This window comes from Mus musculus, chromosome 9, assembly GCF_000001635.26.
Source record: "Mus musculus strain C57BL/6J chromosome 9, GRCm38.p6 C57BL/6J".
In the NCBI taxonomy this organism is placed as follows: Eukaryota; Metazoa; Chordata; class Mammalia; order Rodentia; family Muridae; genus Mus; species Mus musculus.
The window spans coordinates 91,403,333-91,424,757 of record NC_000075.6 but is presented as its reverse complement, the minus strand read 5'-3'; the positions used below and the strand labels follow the sequence as shown (position 1 = coordinate 91,424,757).

General features: G+C 40.0%; 1 long non-coding RNA gene across 13 annotated transcripts in view; it reads right to left on the bottom strand.

Moving 5' to 3' along the window:
- Gm29478 overlaps positions 1-21,265 on the bottom strand; it is a 202,414-nt gene extending 181,149 nt beyond the window's left edge. For 4 of the 13 annotated variants that reach the window (XR_870996.2, XR_379701.3, XR_870998.2 and 1 more), the window contains exon 1: positions 19,908-20,407. This is a non-coding gene — a long non-coding RNA (predicted gene 29478). The other 9 variants (XR_871000.1, XR_003948205.1, XR_003948206.1 and 6 more) reach the window with 5 other exon arrangements.
- Positions 21,266-21,425: the final 160 nt, after the last annotated feature.

Here is a 21,425-nt window from a genome sequence, read left to right as displayed (position 1 = left end):
TGGGTAAATGAGTTTTTAAAGATCATCTCATTATACTTCGTTATGTTTGCTCTTGTAAAAATGAAAAGCATCAAATGTGTTTCAATCTCTGAATATGTGTCTATATGGAGGATTTTATTTAAATACACATTTTCTATGGCCATACCATCCTGAATTTGCCTGAACTTGTCTGAAATGCACATGTAAAGTTAATACTATGAAAAAAAACAAAAAAACAAAATCATGCTGACCGTTTGAATAATTGCTTTAATTTAAATCATATTCATATTTCATAATGTAAGATAATTCTCTATTTTATTAAGGTTGTACACTCATATTTCTAATATTTAATTTGTTGATATTTAAAATAACAAATTACTGTAGAGAAATGTCTCCTTTGGGAAAGAAACTATAATTAACCCCCATCTTTATCCATAGCATACCTGAACACCAAAGCCTGCCAAAGTATGTTCTAGGCCTGCTAATTAAAAAAATTACATGCACTTTTCATAATCTAACCAAACATAAGCAAAACCTATGAATAATTAGCAAATTTTAGTTCCTATTCCAGTGGCTGAATTGACTTGACTTGAATTCATCAGATGGTAATGATATCTGAGTCTAAGTAAAAGGATAGTGAACCACTACAACTTACATGTTTGTTAAAAAAAGAGACAGACCTTTCTAACTTGTAATTGCTAGGAAGTAATCACTAATAATCAAAAATTATTTTACTTGAGAATGCATACAAAAACTAGGGGAATGGCTTAGTTATAAAATACAAATCACTATGCAGCATACCTGTATGAAATTTCAGGAACTACAGAAATATATTGTGGGGTACTGAAGAGCTGGTTCCATAGTCAGGAGCACTGGCTGCACTGCCAAAGGACCCAGATTCACTTCCCAACACCCACTCGGCAGCTTACAACTGTCTGTTGGTCCAAGATATGACACCCTCACACAGACATATATACAGGCAAAAACATCAACGCACGTTAAAAAAAAAAAAGTAAAAGAAATGTGTTGTGTTCAGAAAATTGAACATACAGCTAACACTAAGAATAAAAATAAGTTTTAACCAGAAAACCATGGCATAGATGTATTTATTTATAGAAACAGTTGCAAATTCTTCTCAAACTAAAGGATAAGTATAAGGATAACTAATGGCAATAGGAGAAAACATTCAAAATATACAATACTAGGGATCCGTAGCTTCATTTCAAGCAAATATATCTTAGTTGTGATGTGATTATTAAAATGTAGAATTTAAAAGTTTCTAGGCTTACAAAAAATGTCAGATCAAAGATTCTCTTAAAATTTTGGAGGAGTCTGAATTAAATAGGAAAATGCCTACAGAATAGTTTGGGAAAGACTGATGAACAGTTTACACACATATTTTACTTATAGATTCACAGTGTGCAGCTCCTTTCAGGCATAATAAAATTCTACATGTTGGTTAAATATGAAATTAAATAATTTTCTTCATTCTAATTCCTACTAATGCCCATACTAGAAAGCCTTGTACCCATGTTGCAGATTTTATAAGTAAGTCCTAGTCACGGGTACCTAAAGCTGTCTCTATCAAACAAGTGAAATTTTATAAATGAACACTTTCTTTTCTTTATGTTTTGTTTTGTTTTTGTTTTTTGAGACAGGATCAGTCTCACTGTTGTAGTTCTGGTTGCCCTAGAACTCACTATGTAGACCAGACTGGCCTCCAACTCATAGAGATTTGCCTGCCTCTGCTGGAATTAATGGCATATGCCACTATGCCTGGCAAATTAACCATTTCTGAAGTTACAGTCCCAGTTGACACTTGTATATCTATGGCTTTCATCTCCTACTCAACGTAGCAGATACATTTTGACTCTCCTTACCCTCTAATATGTTTACATATTGTTTTGTTTATAGCATGTTATTGAAGACATAATTCCTTCATTTGTGTGTCTATGTATGTGCACAAGGTGTTGTTTGTGTGCATGTGGTTAGGACAAATACAGAGTTGTGGGATTCAAAACCCATTACTTAAGACATTTTGATTTAGCTGTTTTCATGGGAATATTTGCATCCTGATATTGCAAGACTAGTCTGACCCTCCAACCACCCAAGTAATACACGGAGACCTTTTAGTAATTTTGGAAGCATGGCCTTAGCTTACTTATTTCTACCTAGCTCCTGTAACTTATATTAACCCACTTATACTAACCTACAATCTGCCATGTAGCTCATTCTCTCTCCTCAGAACAGGTATCTGTTTCTTCCTCCACCTGGCTGGCAAATCCCCCACTTCTAATTCTTCCCGAGGGTTCCTAACTCTGCCTGGAAGTCCAACATATCTTTTCCCAACTTGCTGTATAGACCGTTCAGCTTTTTCTTAAACCAATTAGAAGGCTCCTTAGGCAGATGAGGAAGGACAAAAACACACGCTCACACAGTGCACACGAGATTATCCCAACATGCAGAGGAAAATGTTTCCTGAGGAAAGAACACAGAGCCGCAGGAGAAATGGCACAGAGCTTAAGAGGACAAGTTGCCCTTACAGAGGTTCTGTTCCCAGCACCCACACTGCGGCACACAATCTGTAACTCTAGTTCCAAGGATCCAGTGCCCTCTTCTGATTTGTGAAATATTTCATCTGTTTCTCCATAGGGTTGATGATGGACATTTCTTTGTGGAGCTCAAAGCAACCAGTGTTTGAAAAGGTGTGCACGTGGTACATATACATTTGTTTGAAACAGGCCTGCACATGGTACACACACACACACACACACACACACACACACACACACACACAGAGAGAGAGAGAGAGGGGGGGGGGGATACATACTTACAGAACACAATTCAGGACTTGCTTCTCAGAGGCTTTGCCCCTGTTGTCCTTATACCCCATTTCTACTGCTATTTTACAAACACTGGTTGCCTTGAGCTCTATAAATAAATGTATATCAACTCTCTGGAGAAATATTCATGTCCACCTTTAGCTAGCATCCTGTGGAGTTTTTAAAGCTGGAGGGTATCAGCTAATTGACTGCCGAGGCATCTGTATTTTAATATTTGTTTTTGATTTAATTTGTTTTTTAATTAGCATAGAAAAAGTGACTTTCATTATGACATTTCATACATACTTGATGTTGCTTGGTCCTTCTTCCCCAATCCTCATCTCTCTAAATTCCACACACATACTTTGCACCCTATGTTTTTGAAAGAGGCTATTTCTAAAAGTCAATAAGGAATCTTTATTTTTTCTGTCCTAATACCAAATTCATCCAACCTTCAACTTCTGTAAACTTCAAATCCCAGGCAGTTTCTTCCAAAATTACTTTCATAGAATTAATATAAGATTTTTCAATATAAGAAAATGTTTTATAGTAATTAATTATGTTTGAAGAGTGTGAAAACATGACAGCTGGTCCTAAAAATACAATTTCAGCCACACCAAATTCAAGTACCGAAAAGGAACTCATTAGTTTTGAATGAAAAATCTCCGTGGAAGCAGAACAACATGAATTATATTTGCTGAGCAGTCTGTAAGGTTTACCTCAACAAACGCTCTAAAGAGACACTCTCTGTGATTAAGTTCCTAATCTTCACTACTTAGAAATTTTCATCTGAAACTTATTTCGTTCTATTCTCATTTATTACATTTATTATCTAATTCTGCATCTAAGAATCATGAGGCTCTTCCTGTTTTCTCTTTATTCTCAAATTTTGAGAACCTGTTTGATGGAACTAAATGATCAATCATTATTGAAACACGCAGACCGCATTCCAGAACAACATTGTGTCTCTTCAAGAACTCCCTAAGGGTTACCCCACCCCTAGAGATTTTGCCAAACAATTCCCTGGATATCTTAAGTTTTTGTCTGATGTGCAGCAGACTTTCAAGGAACCACAGCTACAAAGTTTGGCAAAGAATGTCAGCTTGAAATACCCGGAAGGGAAGGAAAAAAAAAAAAAAAAAAAAAAAAAAACCCTACGCGTCCTTCTTCCTTACCCAACCCTTTTTCTAAAATCTTAACACCACCGGGTGGAAAAGTAGGTTAATTGGGCAGGAGTCTCTGACTCTGCCCCCGACGGCGGCAGTTTTCAGGTGTCTGAGGGCTCCGCAGCCTTCAGAGCGCACTGCAGTGAAAAGGCAAGCAGAGCAGTCGGCTGCGCACAAAGCCACAATTATTTGTCCAAAGTTCCATCCTCCGCGGAGATCTTTGCATAATTCAAGAGTAATTAGGTCGACGGTGTTCCCTTTAAAGACGTGACTTTTGAGTGCAGGGAAGGTGATTATTTACGTTAGAGATTCGCTTGATGGGGAGTTCCCGGATGAACTTAGAAATGATTACAGGCAGAAGTCGCAGAGTCTGCAGGGAGAATTCAAAAAAGTTCGCTGTCTCACAAAGGAAAGCCTTTCCAACTTCCTTCTCACTTGGGGCTCAAAGATAGTTGGCTCCAGGAGGGAGAGCCAGAAAGGGGTTGAGGCAGGAACTGGCAAATCCATACCTTGGGCTCTGCTCTCATGCCTAAGAACTCACATGATGGCTCTCTCCCTGAGATTTTATTTCCCTCTTTCATTGGTCATCTTCACCACTTCAGCTACAGGGTCTGAGCTGTGCTTTCTGAGCAGCTTGCCTTATTCTGGTTGTTAGACCCCCCACAAACTGGAAACTAGTCTCTAAAAAGTCTGCAGGCAAGGGGAAAGTTCCCTTTCCTGCCCCTGAAGCTAATTCAAGACAGAAGAAAGTAAGAGTGCAGCAAAGGCACACATTAGGCACTGTGGGCAACTTGAGTGTCTTATTTTTATGACTATTTAATTTAATGTAGATAGTAGAGATGGTGCAGAATGCCCACAGATACACAGAAGAAATGCACTGCCAAAATGGAAATGGATTTTTGATCTAGCCACTTAGAAAATGCTCAGAGAACTTCATTCTTCATTGCCCAGTGCTGTATATACAACAGTGTCATCCAGTTTATTTTATATATTGCCTAGCAGATAATATACATCTAAGCTAATATTTAGTGCATATATGCACAGAAACTATATATACATATATATACATATATACATATATAGATGTATATATAAAACCTAATAAAGATACATAGACTACATTACATGCCCTTCCATTGTAAATGAATATATATGTGTATATATATATGTATATATATATATATATAAATATATATATATATATATATATATATATATATATATTTAAACAAAGTATAGTGATGTGCATTAGGTGATACACATTAGGTAATATAAGTAAATTATATCCAAATATATATATTAAGTATATACAATATATATTTACTACACTTATTAGGTGATGTATGTACATTACATGTTAGAGTCTGTTGGGAACAACACTCCATGTCCTTTCACTTGCTAACAATACTAACACAAGGGACCCTACCCATGAGATTATGTTTGATCACCAAAATCTCACCAAATCCTTATTGCTTCTGAGGATAGGAAGTTCTTAGTCAAACAGCAGAAGTCACATTAGCCCTAAGCCAACAGATGGGACTTCTATCAAGAGGAAGACCAAGACAACCAGATCACAGGAAAGCTCAGAAGTCCAACTTCTCCAGCTCCAGGGGAAGACTGAGTCTGATCTGACCTCCACAAGGTCCAGCACACACACACACACACACACACCACACACACACACACACACACACACACACACACACACACACACAAGGGGGGAGCAGGAGAGAGACAAGAGAGAGAGAGAGAGAGAGAGAGAGAGAGAGAGAGAGAGAATGAATCTGTGTCCCTTGAAATCACTTCTGTCCTTCTTTGGAGACTCTGAAAAGCAATTCATGAGAATAAATAACTGTTTTCCTGTTTGATTTCCCTTTTCTTCTAAACTTTAGCCTTTTCTGGGCACTATTCTGGGCCATAAGGAGTTGGACTTGCTAATATGCCCAAACCTGGGAAGACAGCAGAAAGTGACTTGGAAAAAAAAATCCTTAATTTTGAAAATCTTTTTAGGAAAGAAGGTAGGCTCGATGGGAATTGGTTCCACACTAAGAAAATCCATGGTGTCCCTACACAGTCTCCTTACATCAGACAGCTCTCCTATACACAGACCTTGCTCCCTAGAAATCTGCCCCTCACAGCTGATCTTCCTGGAGGTGCAGGAATGTTTTCCTCAGAGTACAGGCACCTCCCCCACATTCCTTGCTGGACGGTAATTTGGGAGTTTTTGCGCTGCATTAAGAGCATATCCTAGTGTCTATAGAAACTTGGTGTGAAGGGTTTGATGAATGTGTCTAATTGGTTTAGCTCGCCACCTATTCATGAAAAGAAAAGGCCCATCATTAGACTTAATTAAGTTTTTTTTTTAAGTCACTGCCTTTAATGATCATAGAAACCGCAAAGTTCAACACCAGCCTCTGCCTCATTTTAATTACCTTGCTTATTTGTTGAGGATGTGACAAAGTTACCCAATATTTCCTCACAGTCTTTCCAACTCAGGGGAGAGCAGCTAGCAGTGTAGGCAGGCTTCCAACCCCGAGGAAAAATCTTGAGACTATCATGTCCGCTCAGTTTCCAGACCTCATTCTCTGCTGAGAAGGAGAGGCCCTAGTATCCACTATTTAAAGAATGTGAATGGTCACCAAAGGAGTAATGTCTCATCAAACTAAAAAAATATATAAAACCTTGGCAGTAAATGTGCTACAAAGGGCTCTGAGGATGAGTATCTCGTAATCTGCCCCTCCCCCAGTACTTCCCTGCTTAACAAGACCAATGTGTCTGCCAAGCCTGTTCCCTACTTGTTTCTACCTAAAGATCCTGGGTTCATTTGAGAGTTTGTTTTTGATCCCTACAGTTTTCCTTTGGCCTACAACAGAAAGATTGACTTCCTGGTCAGTAGTTGGTTTGTAATATTCCTCTCCACTTGGATCTCCCCAGTAAATTGCACACAGGTGGGAAGACAACCAAAACCACTGTCCAACTGTACAAATCCAAGCCATTTTTTCCTGTTAATTGCCTTGAAGTTTTGACAATTTATCTTGGATGGTTTGGAAACCCTAAAGCATTCATTGTTACTCATATGGGTGGAAAAAAGAAACCTCTGCTTGCTATTCAAAATTTTAGCCTTTCTTTTTCTCTTAGTTACATAAATAAATCAATAAATAAATAAGTAAATAAGTCCTAAAAGCAATCTAACTTCTTAAATAAGGATGGAGATGTGGCAAGAGCTTTTGTCCTTGTTGCTTATGAATCTAAGTCACAAGTTCTATGTCTTGCAGGCTCTTCTTACTTCCCTAGCAGCAACATCTGATGATGCTTTCAATTTGGGGTACGATTATTGTCTCCATCTTACTATGAACTCACAGTAAAACAGAGAGAAGCCATGAAAGTAAATGTCTGGCAGAGAATGGATCAAATTGAAATAGATAAAGGGGATTCATGCCAAATGTTAAGAAAACACCTAGTGAATTATTTTCCAAAACAAGGAGAAATAGGGACTTTTGGGAGGTACCATTAGGTACAGCTCGGTGTTGGGCACAGCTATGATTTTCAGTGGTTGAGTTTGGCTTTCTGAGGACCTGGAGTGCTCTCCTGACTGGGATAACCAAGGGGATGAATGGATTTGGCAACTAGGCAATATTTCCCAAAGCCTTGTCCTTAAGAACCTCACTAGAGCTAACTACTTGTTCCATTGGGGATGTGTCTGAAAGCTGTAAGAGACCCCATTCAGAAGCACGAGGCTGCATCACCTGCCACCCTCTTTCTCCATCCCACTCCACTCTAAAAATGTCTATCTGCAAGAAGACGTAAGGAATCAGAATGTTGTTATTTCATCCTCTATGCCCACCTGCACGATGCACACTGAAGTTACTGGGTTACTGAGCTGTGTGTGTGTGTGTGTGTGTGAGAGAGAGAGAGAGAGAGAGAGAGAGAGAGAGAGAGAGACAGAGACAGAGACAGAGACAGAGACAGATACAAGGAGACAGAGACAGAGACAGAGACAAAGACAGAGACAGACACAGAGACACACAGAGAAATTCCAGTCAGACAAACTAAGCTAACCACCCCTTCCTGTCTCCCTTCAGAACCTCCAGAGCCATAATGGTGACCCCGAAGAAGGATGGCTGGGGGAAGCCAGCCTCTGAATTTCTCATTTTGACCTTAGCTGAAATCCTTAGCTGCTCAGGTAGTCAATTCTCCAAAATGTCAAGATCCAAGACCACACCCTCAGGCTGAAGAAAGGCATTGCTCTCCCTTTCTCTCCCCTTCTCCTGCTCCTTTATCGACATTCCAAGTTCCCCATGATAGATTACTATTTGGGAGAAAAGATTAACATTTTAACAGGCACCCTCTTGCTTTCAGTTTGATTTTGATTTCCCCTCTCCTCTGACTTGGTCCCGTGGAGCTGCTCTCCCAACCCCAGTTCCTCGGTTCTTCCTGAATTTTGGAATTTATTTTTTATATTTATATTTATATTGTATCTGCACTCCTGCTTAAGAAAAGGGTATCTGGAGGGTTCCGCTAGTCAAAGGAAGATTGAGAGATGAACTGGGGGCAGGAATGGGGGGACGGCCATATGTGAAACCCACCTGACTATGCATTTGTACTCATTTGCAGCGCTGATGTGGTGGAGTCTCTGTGTCCAGCTCTGGCCGGACAATGGTCTGCCGGACAGCTGCAGCCAATACAAAGAGCCATGACACTTTTACTTAGTAAACATCACCCCTGGGGCTGATGCAGGTCGTTACAGATGCTGATTGGCCCTGGGAAACAATATTTCTCTGGTTGGATCCTGCAGGAAGGTGGGGGAGGAGGGTTGTTTGCAAACAAATTCGTTGACTTTCCAAATATGCATCATTTGAGGACTTTGGGGAACTGAGGGGCTAACACCAGGGCAAAGAAGGCCCCCGTGGCCTCTGGAGTACTAACTCCCCACACACAGGTTCTGAAACACTCTCTGCCTAGTGGAAGAAAGACAAAGTTTTGCAAAGTTACTGTTTTAATTTTCTAATGCAAGAAAGTTCGGGAAGCACCCCTGTAGCAAGCCACAAGTCACCCTGGGTGCCAGGCAACCTAAGAGCAGCACACCCTAAGAGAGAATGCTTTTGGTGATGAGGGACTGGGTGTCGCATTTGCAGAGACAGCCCTGCTAAATTGAGGCTGCCTCTCCATCCGTGTTTACTGATGCATGACAGTCTAGGTCCTTTGACATTTCGATTTTACTTAGAAAGAGTAAAAATCCCTTGACCGTCACTGTTCCAAAGATGAATAACACGTTTTTAAATACTTAAAGTACTTTGGGAGCTGGAGACAGAGGGGCATGTTCATGCTCAAGGCTCCAGATTCAAACCTGGCACTGGAAGCCAAATCAATTAATTGATTGATTGATTAATGTTAAAAACAACTGTATATGGGGGTGTAAATTAGTCTCTTTTCCCAAAGTGCTTAGAAAAATAATTTTCCATATCTCTTACATTTAAATAAAGGCCTGTCTGACAAAACACTACTGACTTAACTAGATTTCCCTTCTACCACTGGCAACTCTATCTTGGAATAGCTGCTAGGACCTACATCTGCAAAGGTTACTGCTGGGGCTGCCCCAAATTCCCAAATGCCATAATGCAATATGGCCTCATTCTGGTGTGGCTTTCCATCCACAGATATTACCATCTTCCCCTTACCCTAGAAACACCACAAGGAATTTCTGACATTGTCCCAAGCTTAGCCTGCTGAAGGTCAAAAGTCGCTGTAATACTTTGTCCCTTCTCTGACTTCAGCAGATGTTACTTTTCCTACGTACCCCTGTAGGCTTGAGGTTAGAACTGTGGGCTAGAGAGCTAGACTGATACTTCCTTCCATAGAGAAAGCTGAAGATGACTGGGGGAAAAATAATCAGCAACAGAGCTGAGGAAGGCAAACCACTGGTTCTTCCATCTCTTTATCCCCTTTATGACATTGTTCAAAATGACAATCTAGTTCAGATATGAGGAGGTTAGCACCTCCCTTGAAATGAAAACAGAAATCTAAATGGAAAAGGAAAGAAAAAAAGTACTTTGTAGTCTACATGTCGCCCATCTTTAATTCAGAGATGCATCTATATCTCCGGGGAGTTCTGCCTTTGATCTCTTTGATTTTTTTTTTAAACACCAAATCTGTTAGACTAAAATTCTGAGGTTTTCCATAGAAACATCTCCATTACTTCAGGATATTGATGTTTTCTTCTTCCTGGGGGTTATGATATGGTAAATCAGATTCATAAAGGGACAATGCCAGCATTCATAGGCCTGGGTGGGGTTTCCCTCAGCCTTTGCCTGCCCTCCCTCTCAGTCTCTCCTCCCTCTCATTCATTTAAATGTATTCTCTCTCTCCCTCCCTCCCTTGCATTCCCCCCCCCACTTTCTCCTTATCTCCTCTCTTCCCCTACTCCTTTACACCTCCTCTTTCTCCTTTCCTTTCTTCTCTGCCTCATTTTCTCCCCGTTGTTCAACCAAAATAAGGTTGTGATTCTGGTCTCTTCAAGCCCTTTCAAGCGCCTTCAACTTTGGCGGCGGCAGCAGCAGGTTGCGTTGCTATGGAAACCATACTGTATGGCTGCGGCGGCTGCAGCCCCAGCCCCAGCTCAAATCCCCCAAACAATGCCCCCGCCAAGTGCAGGTTTCTCGCCCTCTTCCGTGCACTTTTCCCTTCTAATAGGACTAGTGGCCTCAAATGGGCGATGCATCTTGACATGACAACAATCCCTACACCTCCTCTTAATCCCCCTCCCTCTCCCTCGCTTTTTCTTCCTCCTTCCACGTCCTTTGATCTATTAAAAATCTAAAGAACAAAGTCACAGGGGAATGTTGGGTTATGTTGTGACTGTCATTGTACAAAATGGAGCTCTTCAAACAGAATGTGGTGGAACCAAGGCCTCACAATTTTGATCCAGGATCGGTTTGAGGCTACAGGTCAAACCTGACAGCTCTATACAAGAAACCTAAAATTACAACAACAGGACATTTGGAAGCCATCCTCCTTGTTCCAAACTACCTGTACCTAGGAGATTACAGGAGCCAAAGTTACCATCCACTCAGGCCCCAAGTGTAACATGGGGACAACGAGGGTTCTGTCTAGGCTCCCAATTGAGCAGACATGCAGATTCAGCAAGGATGTCTGCCACATCTTAAAACACCTTATAGACAATGGCAAGGCACTGGACCACACTCATATCTAACACAAGTTTCAACTTCCTTCACAGATTATGGCAAGCAATAAGTGCTCAATAATAATACTACTGTTGTTGCTACTGCCTGCCAAACTCTCTTCTGGGGTTCAAGAGAGGAGGGTGTGATTAGACAACACAGCCAAAAATTAAGAGTTAAGCTTTTGTTCTATGGTTAAAAATGGAAGCAGGAAGGACACTGATGAAACATGAAATTAGTTGCCTTTTCTAGTATAAGAATGGCATTCACACTATCTTTATAATTAGATATTATTGCAATAGTATATTACAACTAAGGACCACTTCTGAGCTTAAGCATGCTGGGACTGTTTTCTAAGAACAATACTCACTCACTATGTGATAGAACAATGCTGAAGAAAACTCAGTAGTAAAGAGCACTGGATGCTCTTCCAAAGGACCCGAGTACAATTCCCAGCACCCAAATAGCAGCTCACAACTGTCTGTAATTAAAGTCTGGGGAAACTGATGCCCTCTTCTGGTCTCCATTGAGTATCAGGCACACACACACACACACACACACACACACACATACACACACACATAGTACACAGACAGACATTCAGGCAGAACTAGCAAAAACCATTAAATATATTTTTATATTTAATTATTAATTTTTTATAATATTAATTAAAATATTGGTTAATAATATAATTGATGAATGGTGCTATAGATATTTAATAAGCTGAAATAGGGAGAGAGTATTCTGTGCCTGCCACTTAAATATTGAAGCAACAGTCGTTGGGTTAATTACTTTGGAACCCAACATACATATAAAACACTTAGAATAATGTTCACACTGGTCACTGTATTTAGAAAGCAAGAAGGCACAAATAGATTTGTATTCAAATCTATTTTTTCAAATAAAGAAGAAAAATGGACTTGGCATATCTCAAATGTACTTACTCCATTTGAATTCAAAATTGAGTAGTCAATATTTTAGTTACCTTTTCCTTTTCTATATTAAGGTAATATTTGTTCAAAAAATTTTTCTGTTTGAAAAAACTTAAAATAGGGCCATGCTAGGTAGACCAGGCTGACCTCCAACTCAGAATTCTTCTAGTGTGGCATCCTGGATACTGAAATTACAAGCCTGCACCATCATGTTGCTCCTTTTTTAATATTTTTAAAAGAAAATACTGAAAAGGGAAAACCGTAAAGTAAGAGAGAAAAATTAAAATATTTTAAATTTCATATAACAGGCTTCATAGCAAAAACTCTATATTGCTACATATTAAGAAAGTGGTATGATGATGACCCCCGAATGTACATCTGCATCTAAATTTTCAAGCTCTAAAATTCAGCTAACAAAATATGCTGGCAAATAGATATTTTGCAAGATGATGTGCTTTTTCAAATCCAGATAATGTAGCGATATAGTACTGGGGATAGACCCAGAGCTTTGCACATGTTAGATCTGTCATTTTAGTAACAAGATTATATAACAAGCATGTTGATGAAACTGAGTTTTTCTCCATGCATATTAGAACAGCATGCTTATTTGTGGTTGATGAAATAAAAAAAAAAAAAAGGAAGAAAGAGTGAGTGAGAGTGTGGAAGTGTTGCTAGGGATCTATGAACATGGGGAGAGTTTTACAGACTCTACCAACTTCTCCACACTCCCATCCATTAATCCTAATCTACAAGGACTGACTAGAAATATCTATCTTGATCACTGAAACTAGAGAAAATGTAATTTAAAGTAGTGGGAAAAATCACCCTAGAAATATATGTGACTAGTGTCAGTCCAGGTGGCCAGGACACATGTTGCTAGGTATATATAAACATAAGACTTTTTTTGTCTAGTAGCATGACTTCTTATATGTTCTCTAACTTTTTAAACATACTATAGACACATTATTTAAAAAATACCATATTCTTTGTCTTGTTTTCTTTATATATTTGCTTTACAGCCTTAAATAAATTGAGAGAACCATTCTCTAAACACTTGGCAGAAAGTTAAATTGCTGTAAGCTTTTAGTTTTTAGCCCACCTTCTATTGCAGGAAGAATAGAAGAAGGTGTTTTTTGGTTTGGGGGTGGGTTTTGTTTTTGTTTTTTTTTCTCCTTTTTTTGGAGCCTCTTCCTAGGCAGATGGAAAAGGAACAGGAAGTAACCATGGTAACAACTGTTCTAGAAAAGGTAGTTCTATAGAGCCTGGGGTTGTTTTGTTTTGTTTTGTTTGTTAACACAAAACTAAATATCAAGCACTCTAAAACATAGAAATATATAAACATGTGCACACACAGACAGACACATGAATGCTTATAAAAAATAAATCTATGCAGAACAAAGAGCACCTTCAATGGTCCAAGACCCACTTTCTCCTGTTGTAAATCCATTAGTGTCGCTGTAGAGGGTTTAGGACGGTGAATGCCCTCTTTCATCCTAAGTTTTGTCTCACAGAACATGCCATAATCTTGAAGATGAAGGTGTCATTTTCTGTCTAATATACTGAATATTCGCCATGATAAACATATACATTCAAAATATTGTCTTCAATTCAATTCCTCATTGCTCCAGAAATGTTTACAGTTAGATCTGATCAAGCCAGTCTCCCTTTTCTTAAACTCTTAGTTTTTTGGGGATCTGTGTCTTTTAAGTGTACAATTAAGATCGACTCATATTCCTAGCCTTGCTTTGATTGCTTCAAAATATGTCTCCAGAATGGGAACTGTGGCTATCACCCCCCAACAATGATTAGACATGCAAGCCTAACCTCTTTCAGTTGTCCTTAGTACAGTGAGCAGTTCTGAAGCTCACCAAATCAGAGCATCACCAATTTAAAGGAGAGTCCATTTCACCTATGAGTCTCACCTACAGAACTCTGGAGACAAATCTCAAAACAAGAGGCAATGTGAAAAGCTGCAAAGCACAGACTCCCAGCTCCTCCTAACCCAGCCCAACAGGCTGCAATGGCCAGAAAAGGGAGAGGTAGTGGAGGGAAACCTAGAACTAGATAGGAAATGCTGAGCCATTCCCCCCCCCCACACACACACACCCCCTCCAGAAGCTGTCAGGAAGAAAGCATCAGAGGCAAGATGCCTGCTGGATTCTAAACTCTTCCAAACAGGTGGATAGAGTTGCTTAAATACCACATGTAAACGGTGTGCAGGAGAGGGAGGAGAAGGTTGGGGGGTTGTTTGTGAGGGATGTGGGGGCCATGAGTATGAAGGAGTAAGAATTGAAGGGAAGAGGATGCAAGGAGGTATATAAGAGGCATGAATGTGTGGAGGCTATTATCAGAAATGGAAAATGCTGTAGGGGTGTCTTTGGGGCTGGAATTTGAGGCTGTGGGGACAAAAAAAAAGTGAATAGCCAATGTATAAGAGGAGCTAGGGAAGGGGGGCGGGGGCGGGAGGGGGGGGGAGACCACAGAGATCTGCAGGGTTCCTGTGAGGAGTTGAAAGGACCGGAAGAGGTCCAAAGTAGGAGAGGAGAGGAAAGTTTACGTTAGTAGAGAGTCTGGAGCATAGGTGGGGGAAAGTGGAGGAAGGGAGCCTGCAGAAAGTTGAGAAACAGATGAACTAGGGAGGGGTCTGACCTTCAAGAGCTACATATCAGTAGACTAGGAAATTGGTTAGGGCTCCTTTTCTCAGTCCCAGCATACCTCTAGATAAAACAGACAAAGAGCTCAGACCCTCCCTGCAGAAACAGTCTTTCCCTAGCGACAGATTAGCCCAAGTGCTACTGGCAGTTCCTCTGTTGACAAACTAAGGGGCTCCTGAACTGTCAGAAGCCAAAGGGATGCCACACCTCTAACCAGGGGAGGGAGCTGCCCCTGCACTTCCTCTAACACCTACCTGCTCTCCTTCCCCCTCTAATTCTGAATTCACGACTTTTATACAAAATAGTCTGAAAGCAGAGCCTTCCTCCCGCCCCCATCTCCCGCCCCAACATCTCTGAGCCTGGATTTTTATAAAACTGCGGTTTGAGATCAATTCCTACACATTAAAATCTCAAATCTCCAGTGCACTCCAGAGTTCATCCCTAGCCGACATCATGGTCCCGGCTCCAAATTCTCTGCCAGGAATAATTGGGAGCGGATGGAGAATACAATACTGGTATCACAGTAGATTTGGTCAGGGTCTGTGAATGAAAATCTGAAGTGTAAAGAATTCTTTCTCTGTACCGGAAAAAAAAAAAAAAAAAACCACACAAGGTAGTCACTTACCAGGAACCGCCTGAACACTTATGCACAAATAAATAAATCACCTGGGAGTGACAAGTCTGGGCAATTCCAACTCAGGTGCCAGTAAATGACAGATAAATGCCTATGCCCTCAAAACATCTTAGAGTACAGTAGATTCATTCTTTTATAAACTTTAATGTTTTTGAGAAACGTGCAAATAAAAAGTATCACACATCGAAATTAACCAGAACCAAAATCTGTATATCTCAATGAACTTCCATACAGTTAGAACAGTCATTCTGAAGTTGTGCTGCCCAATAAAAGTGTGCAGTTATGAGAATTTTTAAAGCCACATCTATCAAAATTGGGGAGGTGGGCTGCTCCTTTGGGTAAATGCATTGATGACATCTAGTCCTTCCAAGCCATGAAGCCTAACTCGACTTCCTCCATTTATTTCACTGTGTGGTAAAATATACATCGAAATACCACACATCATAGCAGGTAGGGGTCATTTTATAATAAAGTTAGTAAGAAAACCATTAATGCAGAGGCTAATGTATACTATGTAATTATCTAACATATGGTACAGTTTGTTTTCAGAATATATACAAACACTATAACCTTAAGGAACACTAATTTAATAGGCAGATAAAATTTGTCAGAGAATCAGCAAATATTCAGGTCATAAAAATAAATTAACTGTCTTAAGATTTTTGAACACGAACTTAAATGTAATCTTTCCTAACTCTAAGAGAAATAGTTACTATAGCCAATTACTTTTGGAAATAAGATTTTCCATCTCTCTTCCCCGTAATAGTCTCTATTCATTTGAATAACAATTTTCTAAATTATATTGTCTACATCTGGATCAATAAAGTATGTTTCTTTGGATGCTTATGAATAAAACCACATATAGATTTCATAATATTAATATTTAATTTTATTTTAGCTTTGGTCAGAAAAGTGCACTAGACCTACTTGCCTGTCAGCATGGAATTGACCATCTCTCATATTCAATTTGAGTCACCATAATTGAATAAGTAAATGAATGAATGGATTAAGTATTTGAATTATTGATGGCTAGGATATGTGTGAAAATGTTTTATATAGTACAAAGATATTTTCTAAATTGATGCATTATATTATATATTTCTATATCAAACTAAACAAATGAGAACATTTTATTACTAAATTAATTTTATAACAATCAAACTTTCTAATATATCATCACAGGTTATGGATTTTAGCTCCAATTCATTCTTATATCCAAACAAATACTATCCAGTACAAGAACAGAACCACAAAAACAAAGGCTGGAAACATTGTTACCATGCCTTCTCCATACCACTATAGACTAGCTCAGGATATAAAGCCTTAACATGTACAATTTGGAAGATATTGAAAGATGTGTGTGTGTGTGCGTGTGTGTGTGAGTGTGTGTGTGTGTGTGTTTGAGAGAGAGAGAGAGAGAGAGAGAGAGAGAGAGAGAGAATCACTTAAACTTAAAATAATTTTAAGAAACTATAAAGTGCCAGTGGGTGTGGTGGCACATGCCTTTGATTCCAGCATTCAGGAGGCAGAGACAGGCAGATCTCTTTGAGTTCAAGATCAGCCTCTTCTACACAGTGCCAGCCAAAGCTACAAAGTGAGACCCTGTCTTAAAAAGAAACATAAAAAACAGGAAGGAAGAATTAAATGAAAAAGAAGCAGTTAACATTATTATACAGGTAATCAAATGGGCAGTTACCTCTCCGAACTCAATATACAAAGTACATTTGGCTAGTTACATATCTAAACCAAAGCCAAAATATACAGTTTACCATTTATCTTTGTTTCCAACGATCTTAACGAACTATTTTGAAGAGGATTACACCTGTCATATTGCTAATTAGATAACAAGAATAAGTTAAAGGAAATTCAGATCTGTTAATTAAGATGTACTCTGATCCCCAGGTAGGAGGATTCTTTGGAGAGATTATTAAGAAAGGGAGTGGCCCCCTTAATTTTCTTCCCTTCATCAATTACATGTACTTTTATTTTAAGACCCCTGGAATTCTCTGAAACACACAAGTTTTAAACATGTCACCATTTGCATTCCAGGGTGATTGTCTTTAACCTTTCTGCTGCTTCTGTGTGGACCCACATTGGATTTAGAATGTGGTTTATGTTAAACTCTCTTTTGCTCTGAATCATGGCCCAGTGGAAAGAATTCTGTATCTGGAAATTCTGTCTCGATTTTTAAAAATATAAATAAATAAATAAATAAATAAACGCAAGGAGGAGCTGGCCACCACCCTTCCTCCACCTGAAGACAATTAAAGCAAACTTAAATGATCTTGGGAAGGTTTCAAGAATAAGAAATGGATATTGGAGGCATTCCCAGGGTGCAAGTCAATCAGATAGCTGAGTTAGCTGCACCCCCTCTTCTGAAGGGTGACACCTTCTGAAGGAATATGAAAAGTGTCTCCTCATTTCCTAATTTGTACTTCCGGTTTAATCCATCTGTCTTATTTGCCCCTACAAATTGTACAGTTGTTCATAACTATAGGAACGTAGAAATTAGTGAGTCAAAGCTAATATTAATAATATTAATATAAATAGGTGGCTATTTATTTGCCACCTATTTACTTTGCTATATCTAAGTACAAGAAGAAGAAGAAGAAAAAAAAAAAAAAAACAACTCCCTCCTCTACACATCTACCATCTACAGAGAGGTTTAAAAGGCAATCTAATCTAATTTTAGATCTTCACAAGGTGTTTTCCTCTTTCTGCTAGAGTATTTGGTATTTATGAAAGAAAGTGTTCAGACCCAGGAACTTCAGGAATCAGAGAACTTCCCAAGTCCCAGTGGATTTGTGGGAGCTTCAAGAGCATATTTCACTATCTAGGCTCCCTCAGAATCCCCAGTTAGTATCCCAACCTCCCTCTAAACACCTAAGCAAGGGTCGCACCCAACATTACCCTGTTGTCCGCAGCAGTTCCTCTCTCCCCCTTCACCACTCCCCATCTTTGAGGAAAAGTCACTTAGGATGGCGGTTTCTCTACCCATGTGACCAAACTGTTCACTCTCCAAATACAAACTTTCCTGCGTTGTCAGTTTTATTTCTGGTTCATACCGACCATTTTTAGGAGAAAAAGAGAAAGATGCATCTCTGATGTGTATAGTCTATTTACGCAGCAACTAGCTACTGTCCGACATTAATTTATAGGTTTATTACAAATACCTAAGGTATTTACAAGCCTGCGCTGGGTCGTGTGTGGCGGGGAACATCTATCTGGTGAATAGGCGGTGTCACACGGTAGCATGCTCCCTTGTCAGGCCTGATTGTGTTTTAGGCAAACATTTGCGCACACATAAAGGCAAAGGTCAAGGACTGTTCGGCCCCAGTGTGCGCCAATTCACCCAGCGAACCAATGCGCAGAAGCTGCATTTTATGCGCTGATCCCGCCAGACTGAGGCGCAGGAGTCCCTGTCGCTACTCAATAAAATCCGCCTCCGATCATTTCCCTTGTCGATTTCTCTCTGCCTCCCAATTCAACTTCTTGAGCTTCCTCGGGAATACAACTGGCCAAGACTTGTTTGCCAACATCTGGATCAACTCTGCCCATCCGCTGATGCAGCACTTGTTTATTACACTTTTCTGGGTAAGGGAAACTGATGTTAAACAGAATCCAACCTATAGTAAACATTGGCAGAGAGCTTACTTAAATGAAATGCCCCCTCAGAACTGGGATCTGAATATACACGCGGTGTACACACAGCTGACCAACAATTAATTGTATTCAGATCGCAGAACTGACTCCCAACGCTGCACGTGGAGGGGCAGAAATGCAGATGACTGAGTGCTGGTAATGCAAGTCTATGGATTCGTGAAGCGCCCTGGGAGCTGCCGCCTGAGTCTCTTTAGGACCACTTTGAAAGTAAAAGACATCGTTTTTCTGTAAGATATGCCTTCTATTCTAAAATGTGTGTACCACCTCTCACGAATCACGCCTAGTTGTTTTTCCCAGCCCCTAGAAAGAGGATACAAATGATTTTGAGTGGATGTCAACTTGAGCAACTCGGAAGAGAAATAGTTTCAGTGTTAGACAAACACGAGCCCAAGCTCCAACCCACACGGTTTTGCATCAATAATCATCTGGCGAGAGCCAATGGCAGTTTTTCCAAATAGTCCATTTAAGGGAAGAGACTTTTTCCCCTGATAAACCAGAGTCGCAGCTGTGCGTGCTCACGAGCAAATAGTTTACACGTGCAAAATTCATTCCTACGAGTCAGGCGAGCCACAGGCTCAGCTGTGGAGCAGTGCTTGCCTGGGGCTAGAAAACCCACAACTTGTTGCCTCTGTAGCCCCTCCAAACACTGGACATTCAGGGCTAGCGGGCCTCTGGGACTTGCCGACAGGGCTAGAAAAAAAAAATAAAGAAAGAAAGGATCACCCACAAAATCCGGGCAAAGTCGCAGCAGACAGTTGTCTCTGAAGGAAGGACTTCGTAATTGCTCTCTAATCTCTACAAACAACAAGGAAACTCTGCCCACGTGCGATTCCACTGGATCTTAAAGCCAAAAAGAAAACAGAAGGAAAGACGACTTACCCCAACCTGCCACAACGCTACATTCTAAGCGTCCTTTAAACACTTTGAGTCTTCCTTTCGGGCTGTAGATTTTTTTTTCTTTCCTTTTGCCAAAACCAGCTATCAAAATCAAGCTAGCTGCTGTTTAAAGAAAGCAACGGGAAAAAAAAAAAGACAGAAAAAGAAAAAATAAGAAAATAAAACTAGTTTCTATTAATCGTGTGTTTCTACCTCTACTTTGTTTCGAATACTTTTTTTCTCTCCTTCCCAAATTTCTCCAACCACCACCTGGGAAGCTTCTTAAGCTTAAAGTTTGTGTGGTTTGTGCAAGCAAATGTGCTAGTGTGTGAGAGCTAGCGCCGGTGTGGCAAGTTCACTGCTTAAAAAAAGACATCGTTGCCTGTCCAAGGCCAAGCAATAAAAATGTGGCCCCCATCTTTGGGTGTGGAGATTTTTACATGCGCCTCTCATTTCATTTAACTTTTTTCCCCCCCAGTGCTGAAAAAAAAAAAAAAAAGCCGCTAGCTTACTTTCAGCGGACTTTGCTCGTTATTCATCTGTTGAGTCGCCTCAGACGCACAAAAGCAGATCCAAGGCGTTATGAAAAATGGCCTGAGCCTGGAGAATGTCACAGTGGTCGGCGTATTATTTTAGCCTTCTTTAAAAAAAAAAAAAAAAACTCAGGGAAAGTTTGCTTTTGATGAATTCAATAAAAGCAAAGCTGCAACGGAAGAGATTTTCAGCTAAAATTATACAGCATGGGGCAAAGCTTAGAGCAGCCAGATGGCCAAAAGTAGAGGGGTCCTCTCAGTTTCAAAACCCAGATCTAGAACTCCCTGGGCTGAGCCTCTTAGTTTATTTAATCCCATGTGTATTTTTAAATTAAAAAAAAAAGAAGAAGAAAGAAAGAAAGAAAAAGAAAGGAAGAAAAATATTCCCCTTCCCTCTTTTTCCCCACTTCATTTTTTTTTTGTTCCCCCTCAGGCTCCCCATGGCATATGTACTGGAGAGACCCCTGCCTTGGAATTTGTAGAAGTCACTTTTCCATTCCTCCCACGAGAATAGAGTTAAACTTTTGAGTAGCCAGCCTGAAGCAACGTTAACTCCACAGGCTATAAGAGGGTTCACTGGAGGTCGGAGTAAGGTCTGGATGTAAATTCCCCCAACACCTCACATGGCCAGGAAGCTGAGGCTTTTAAATTTAATGAATACTATATTCATCACACACACACACACACACACACACACACACACACCATTCCCTGCAAATGGGACTGGTTTACCTTTCTGCATTACTCTGGGGGAAGCTTCCAGTTCAGGACTATTGTCTGGGTTCTTTTGTTTGTGCCAACCCTACTACAACTTTCTAGAGTTAGTTGCAGTGGCAACCCTGACTGTGGAATGGGGTTGTTTGAAATTAACATGTATTATAGTCTAGCCAAGCCCCTCCCCCTCCAGGAAGAAAAAAAAAGGCATGGGATGGTGGTTCAATGAAGTGGAAGAGTCAGAAGTTTGCTTTGGACTTGAAGCGGAAGGCTA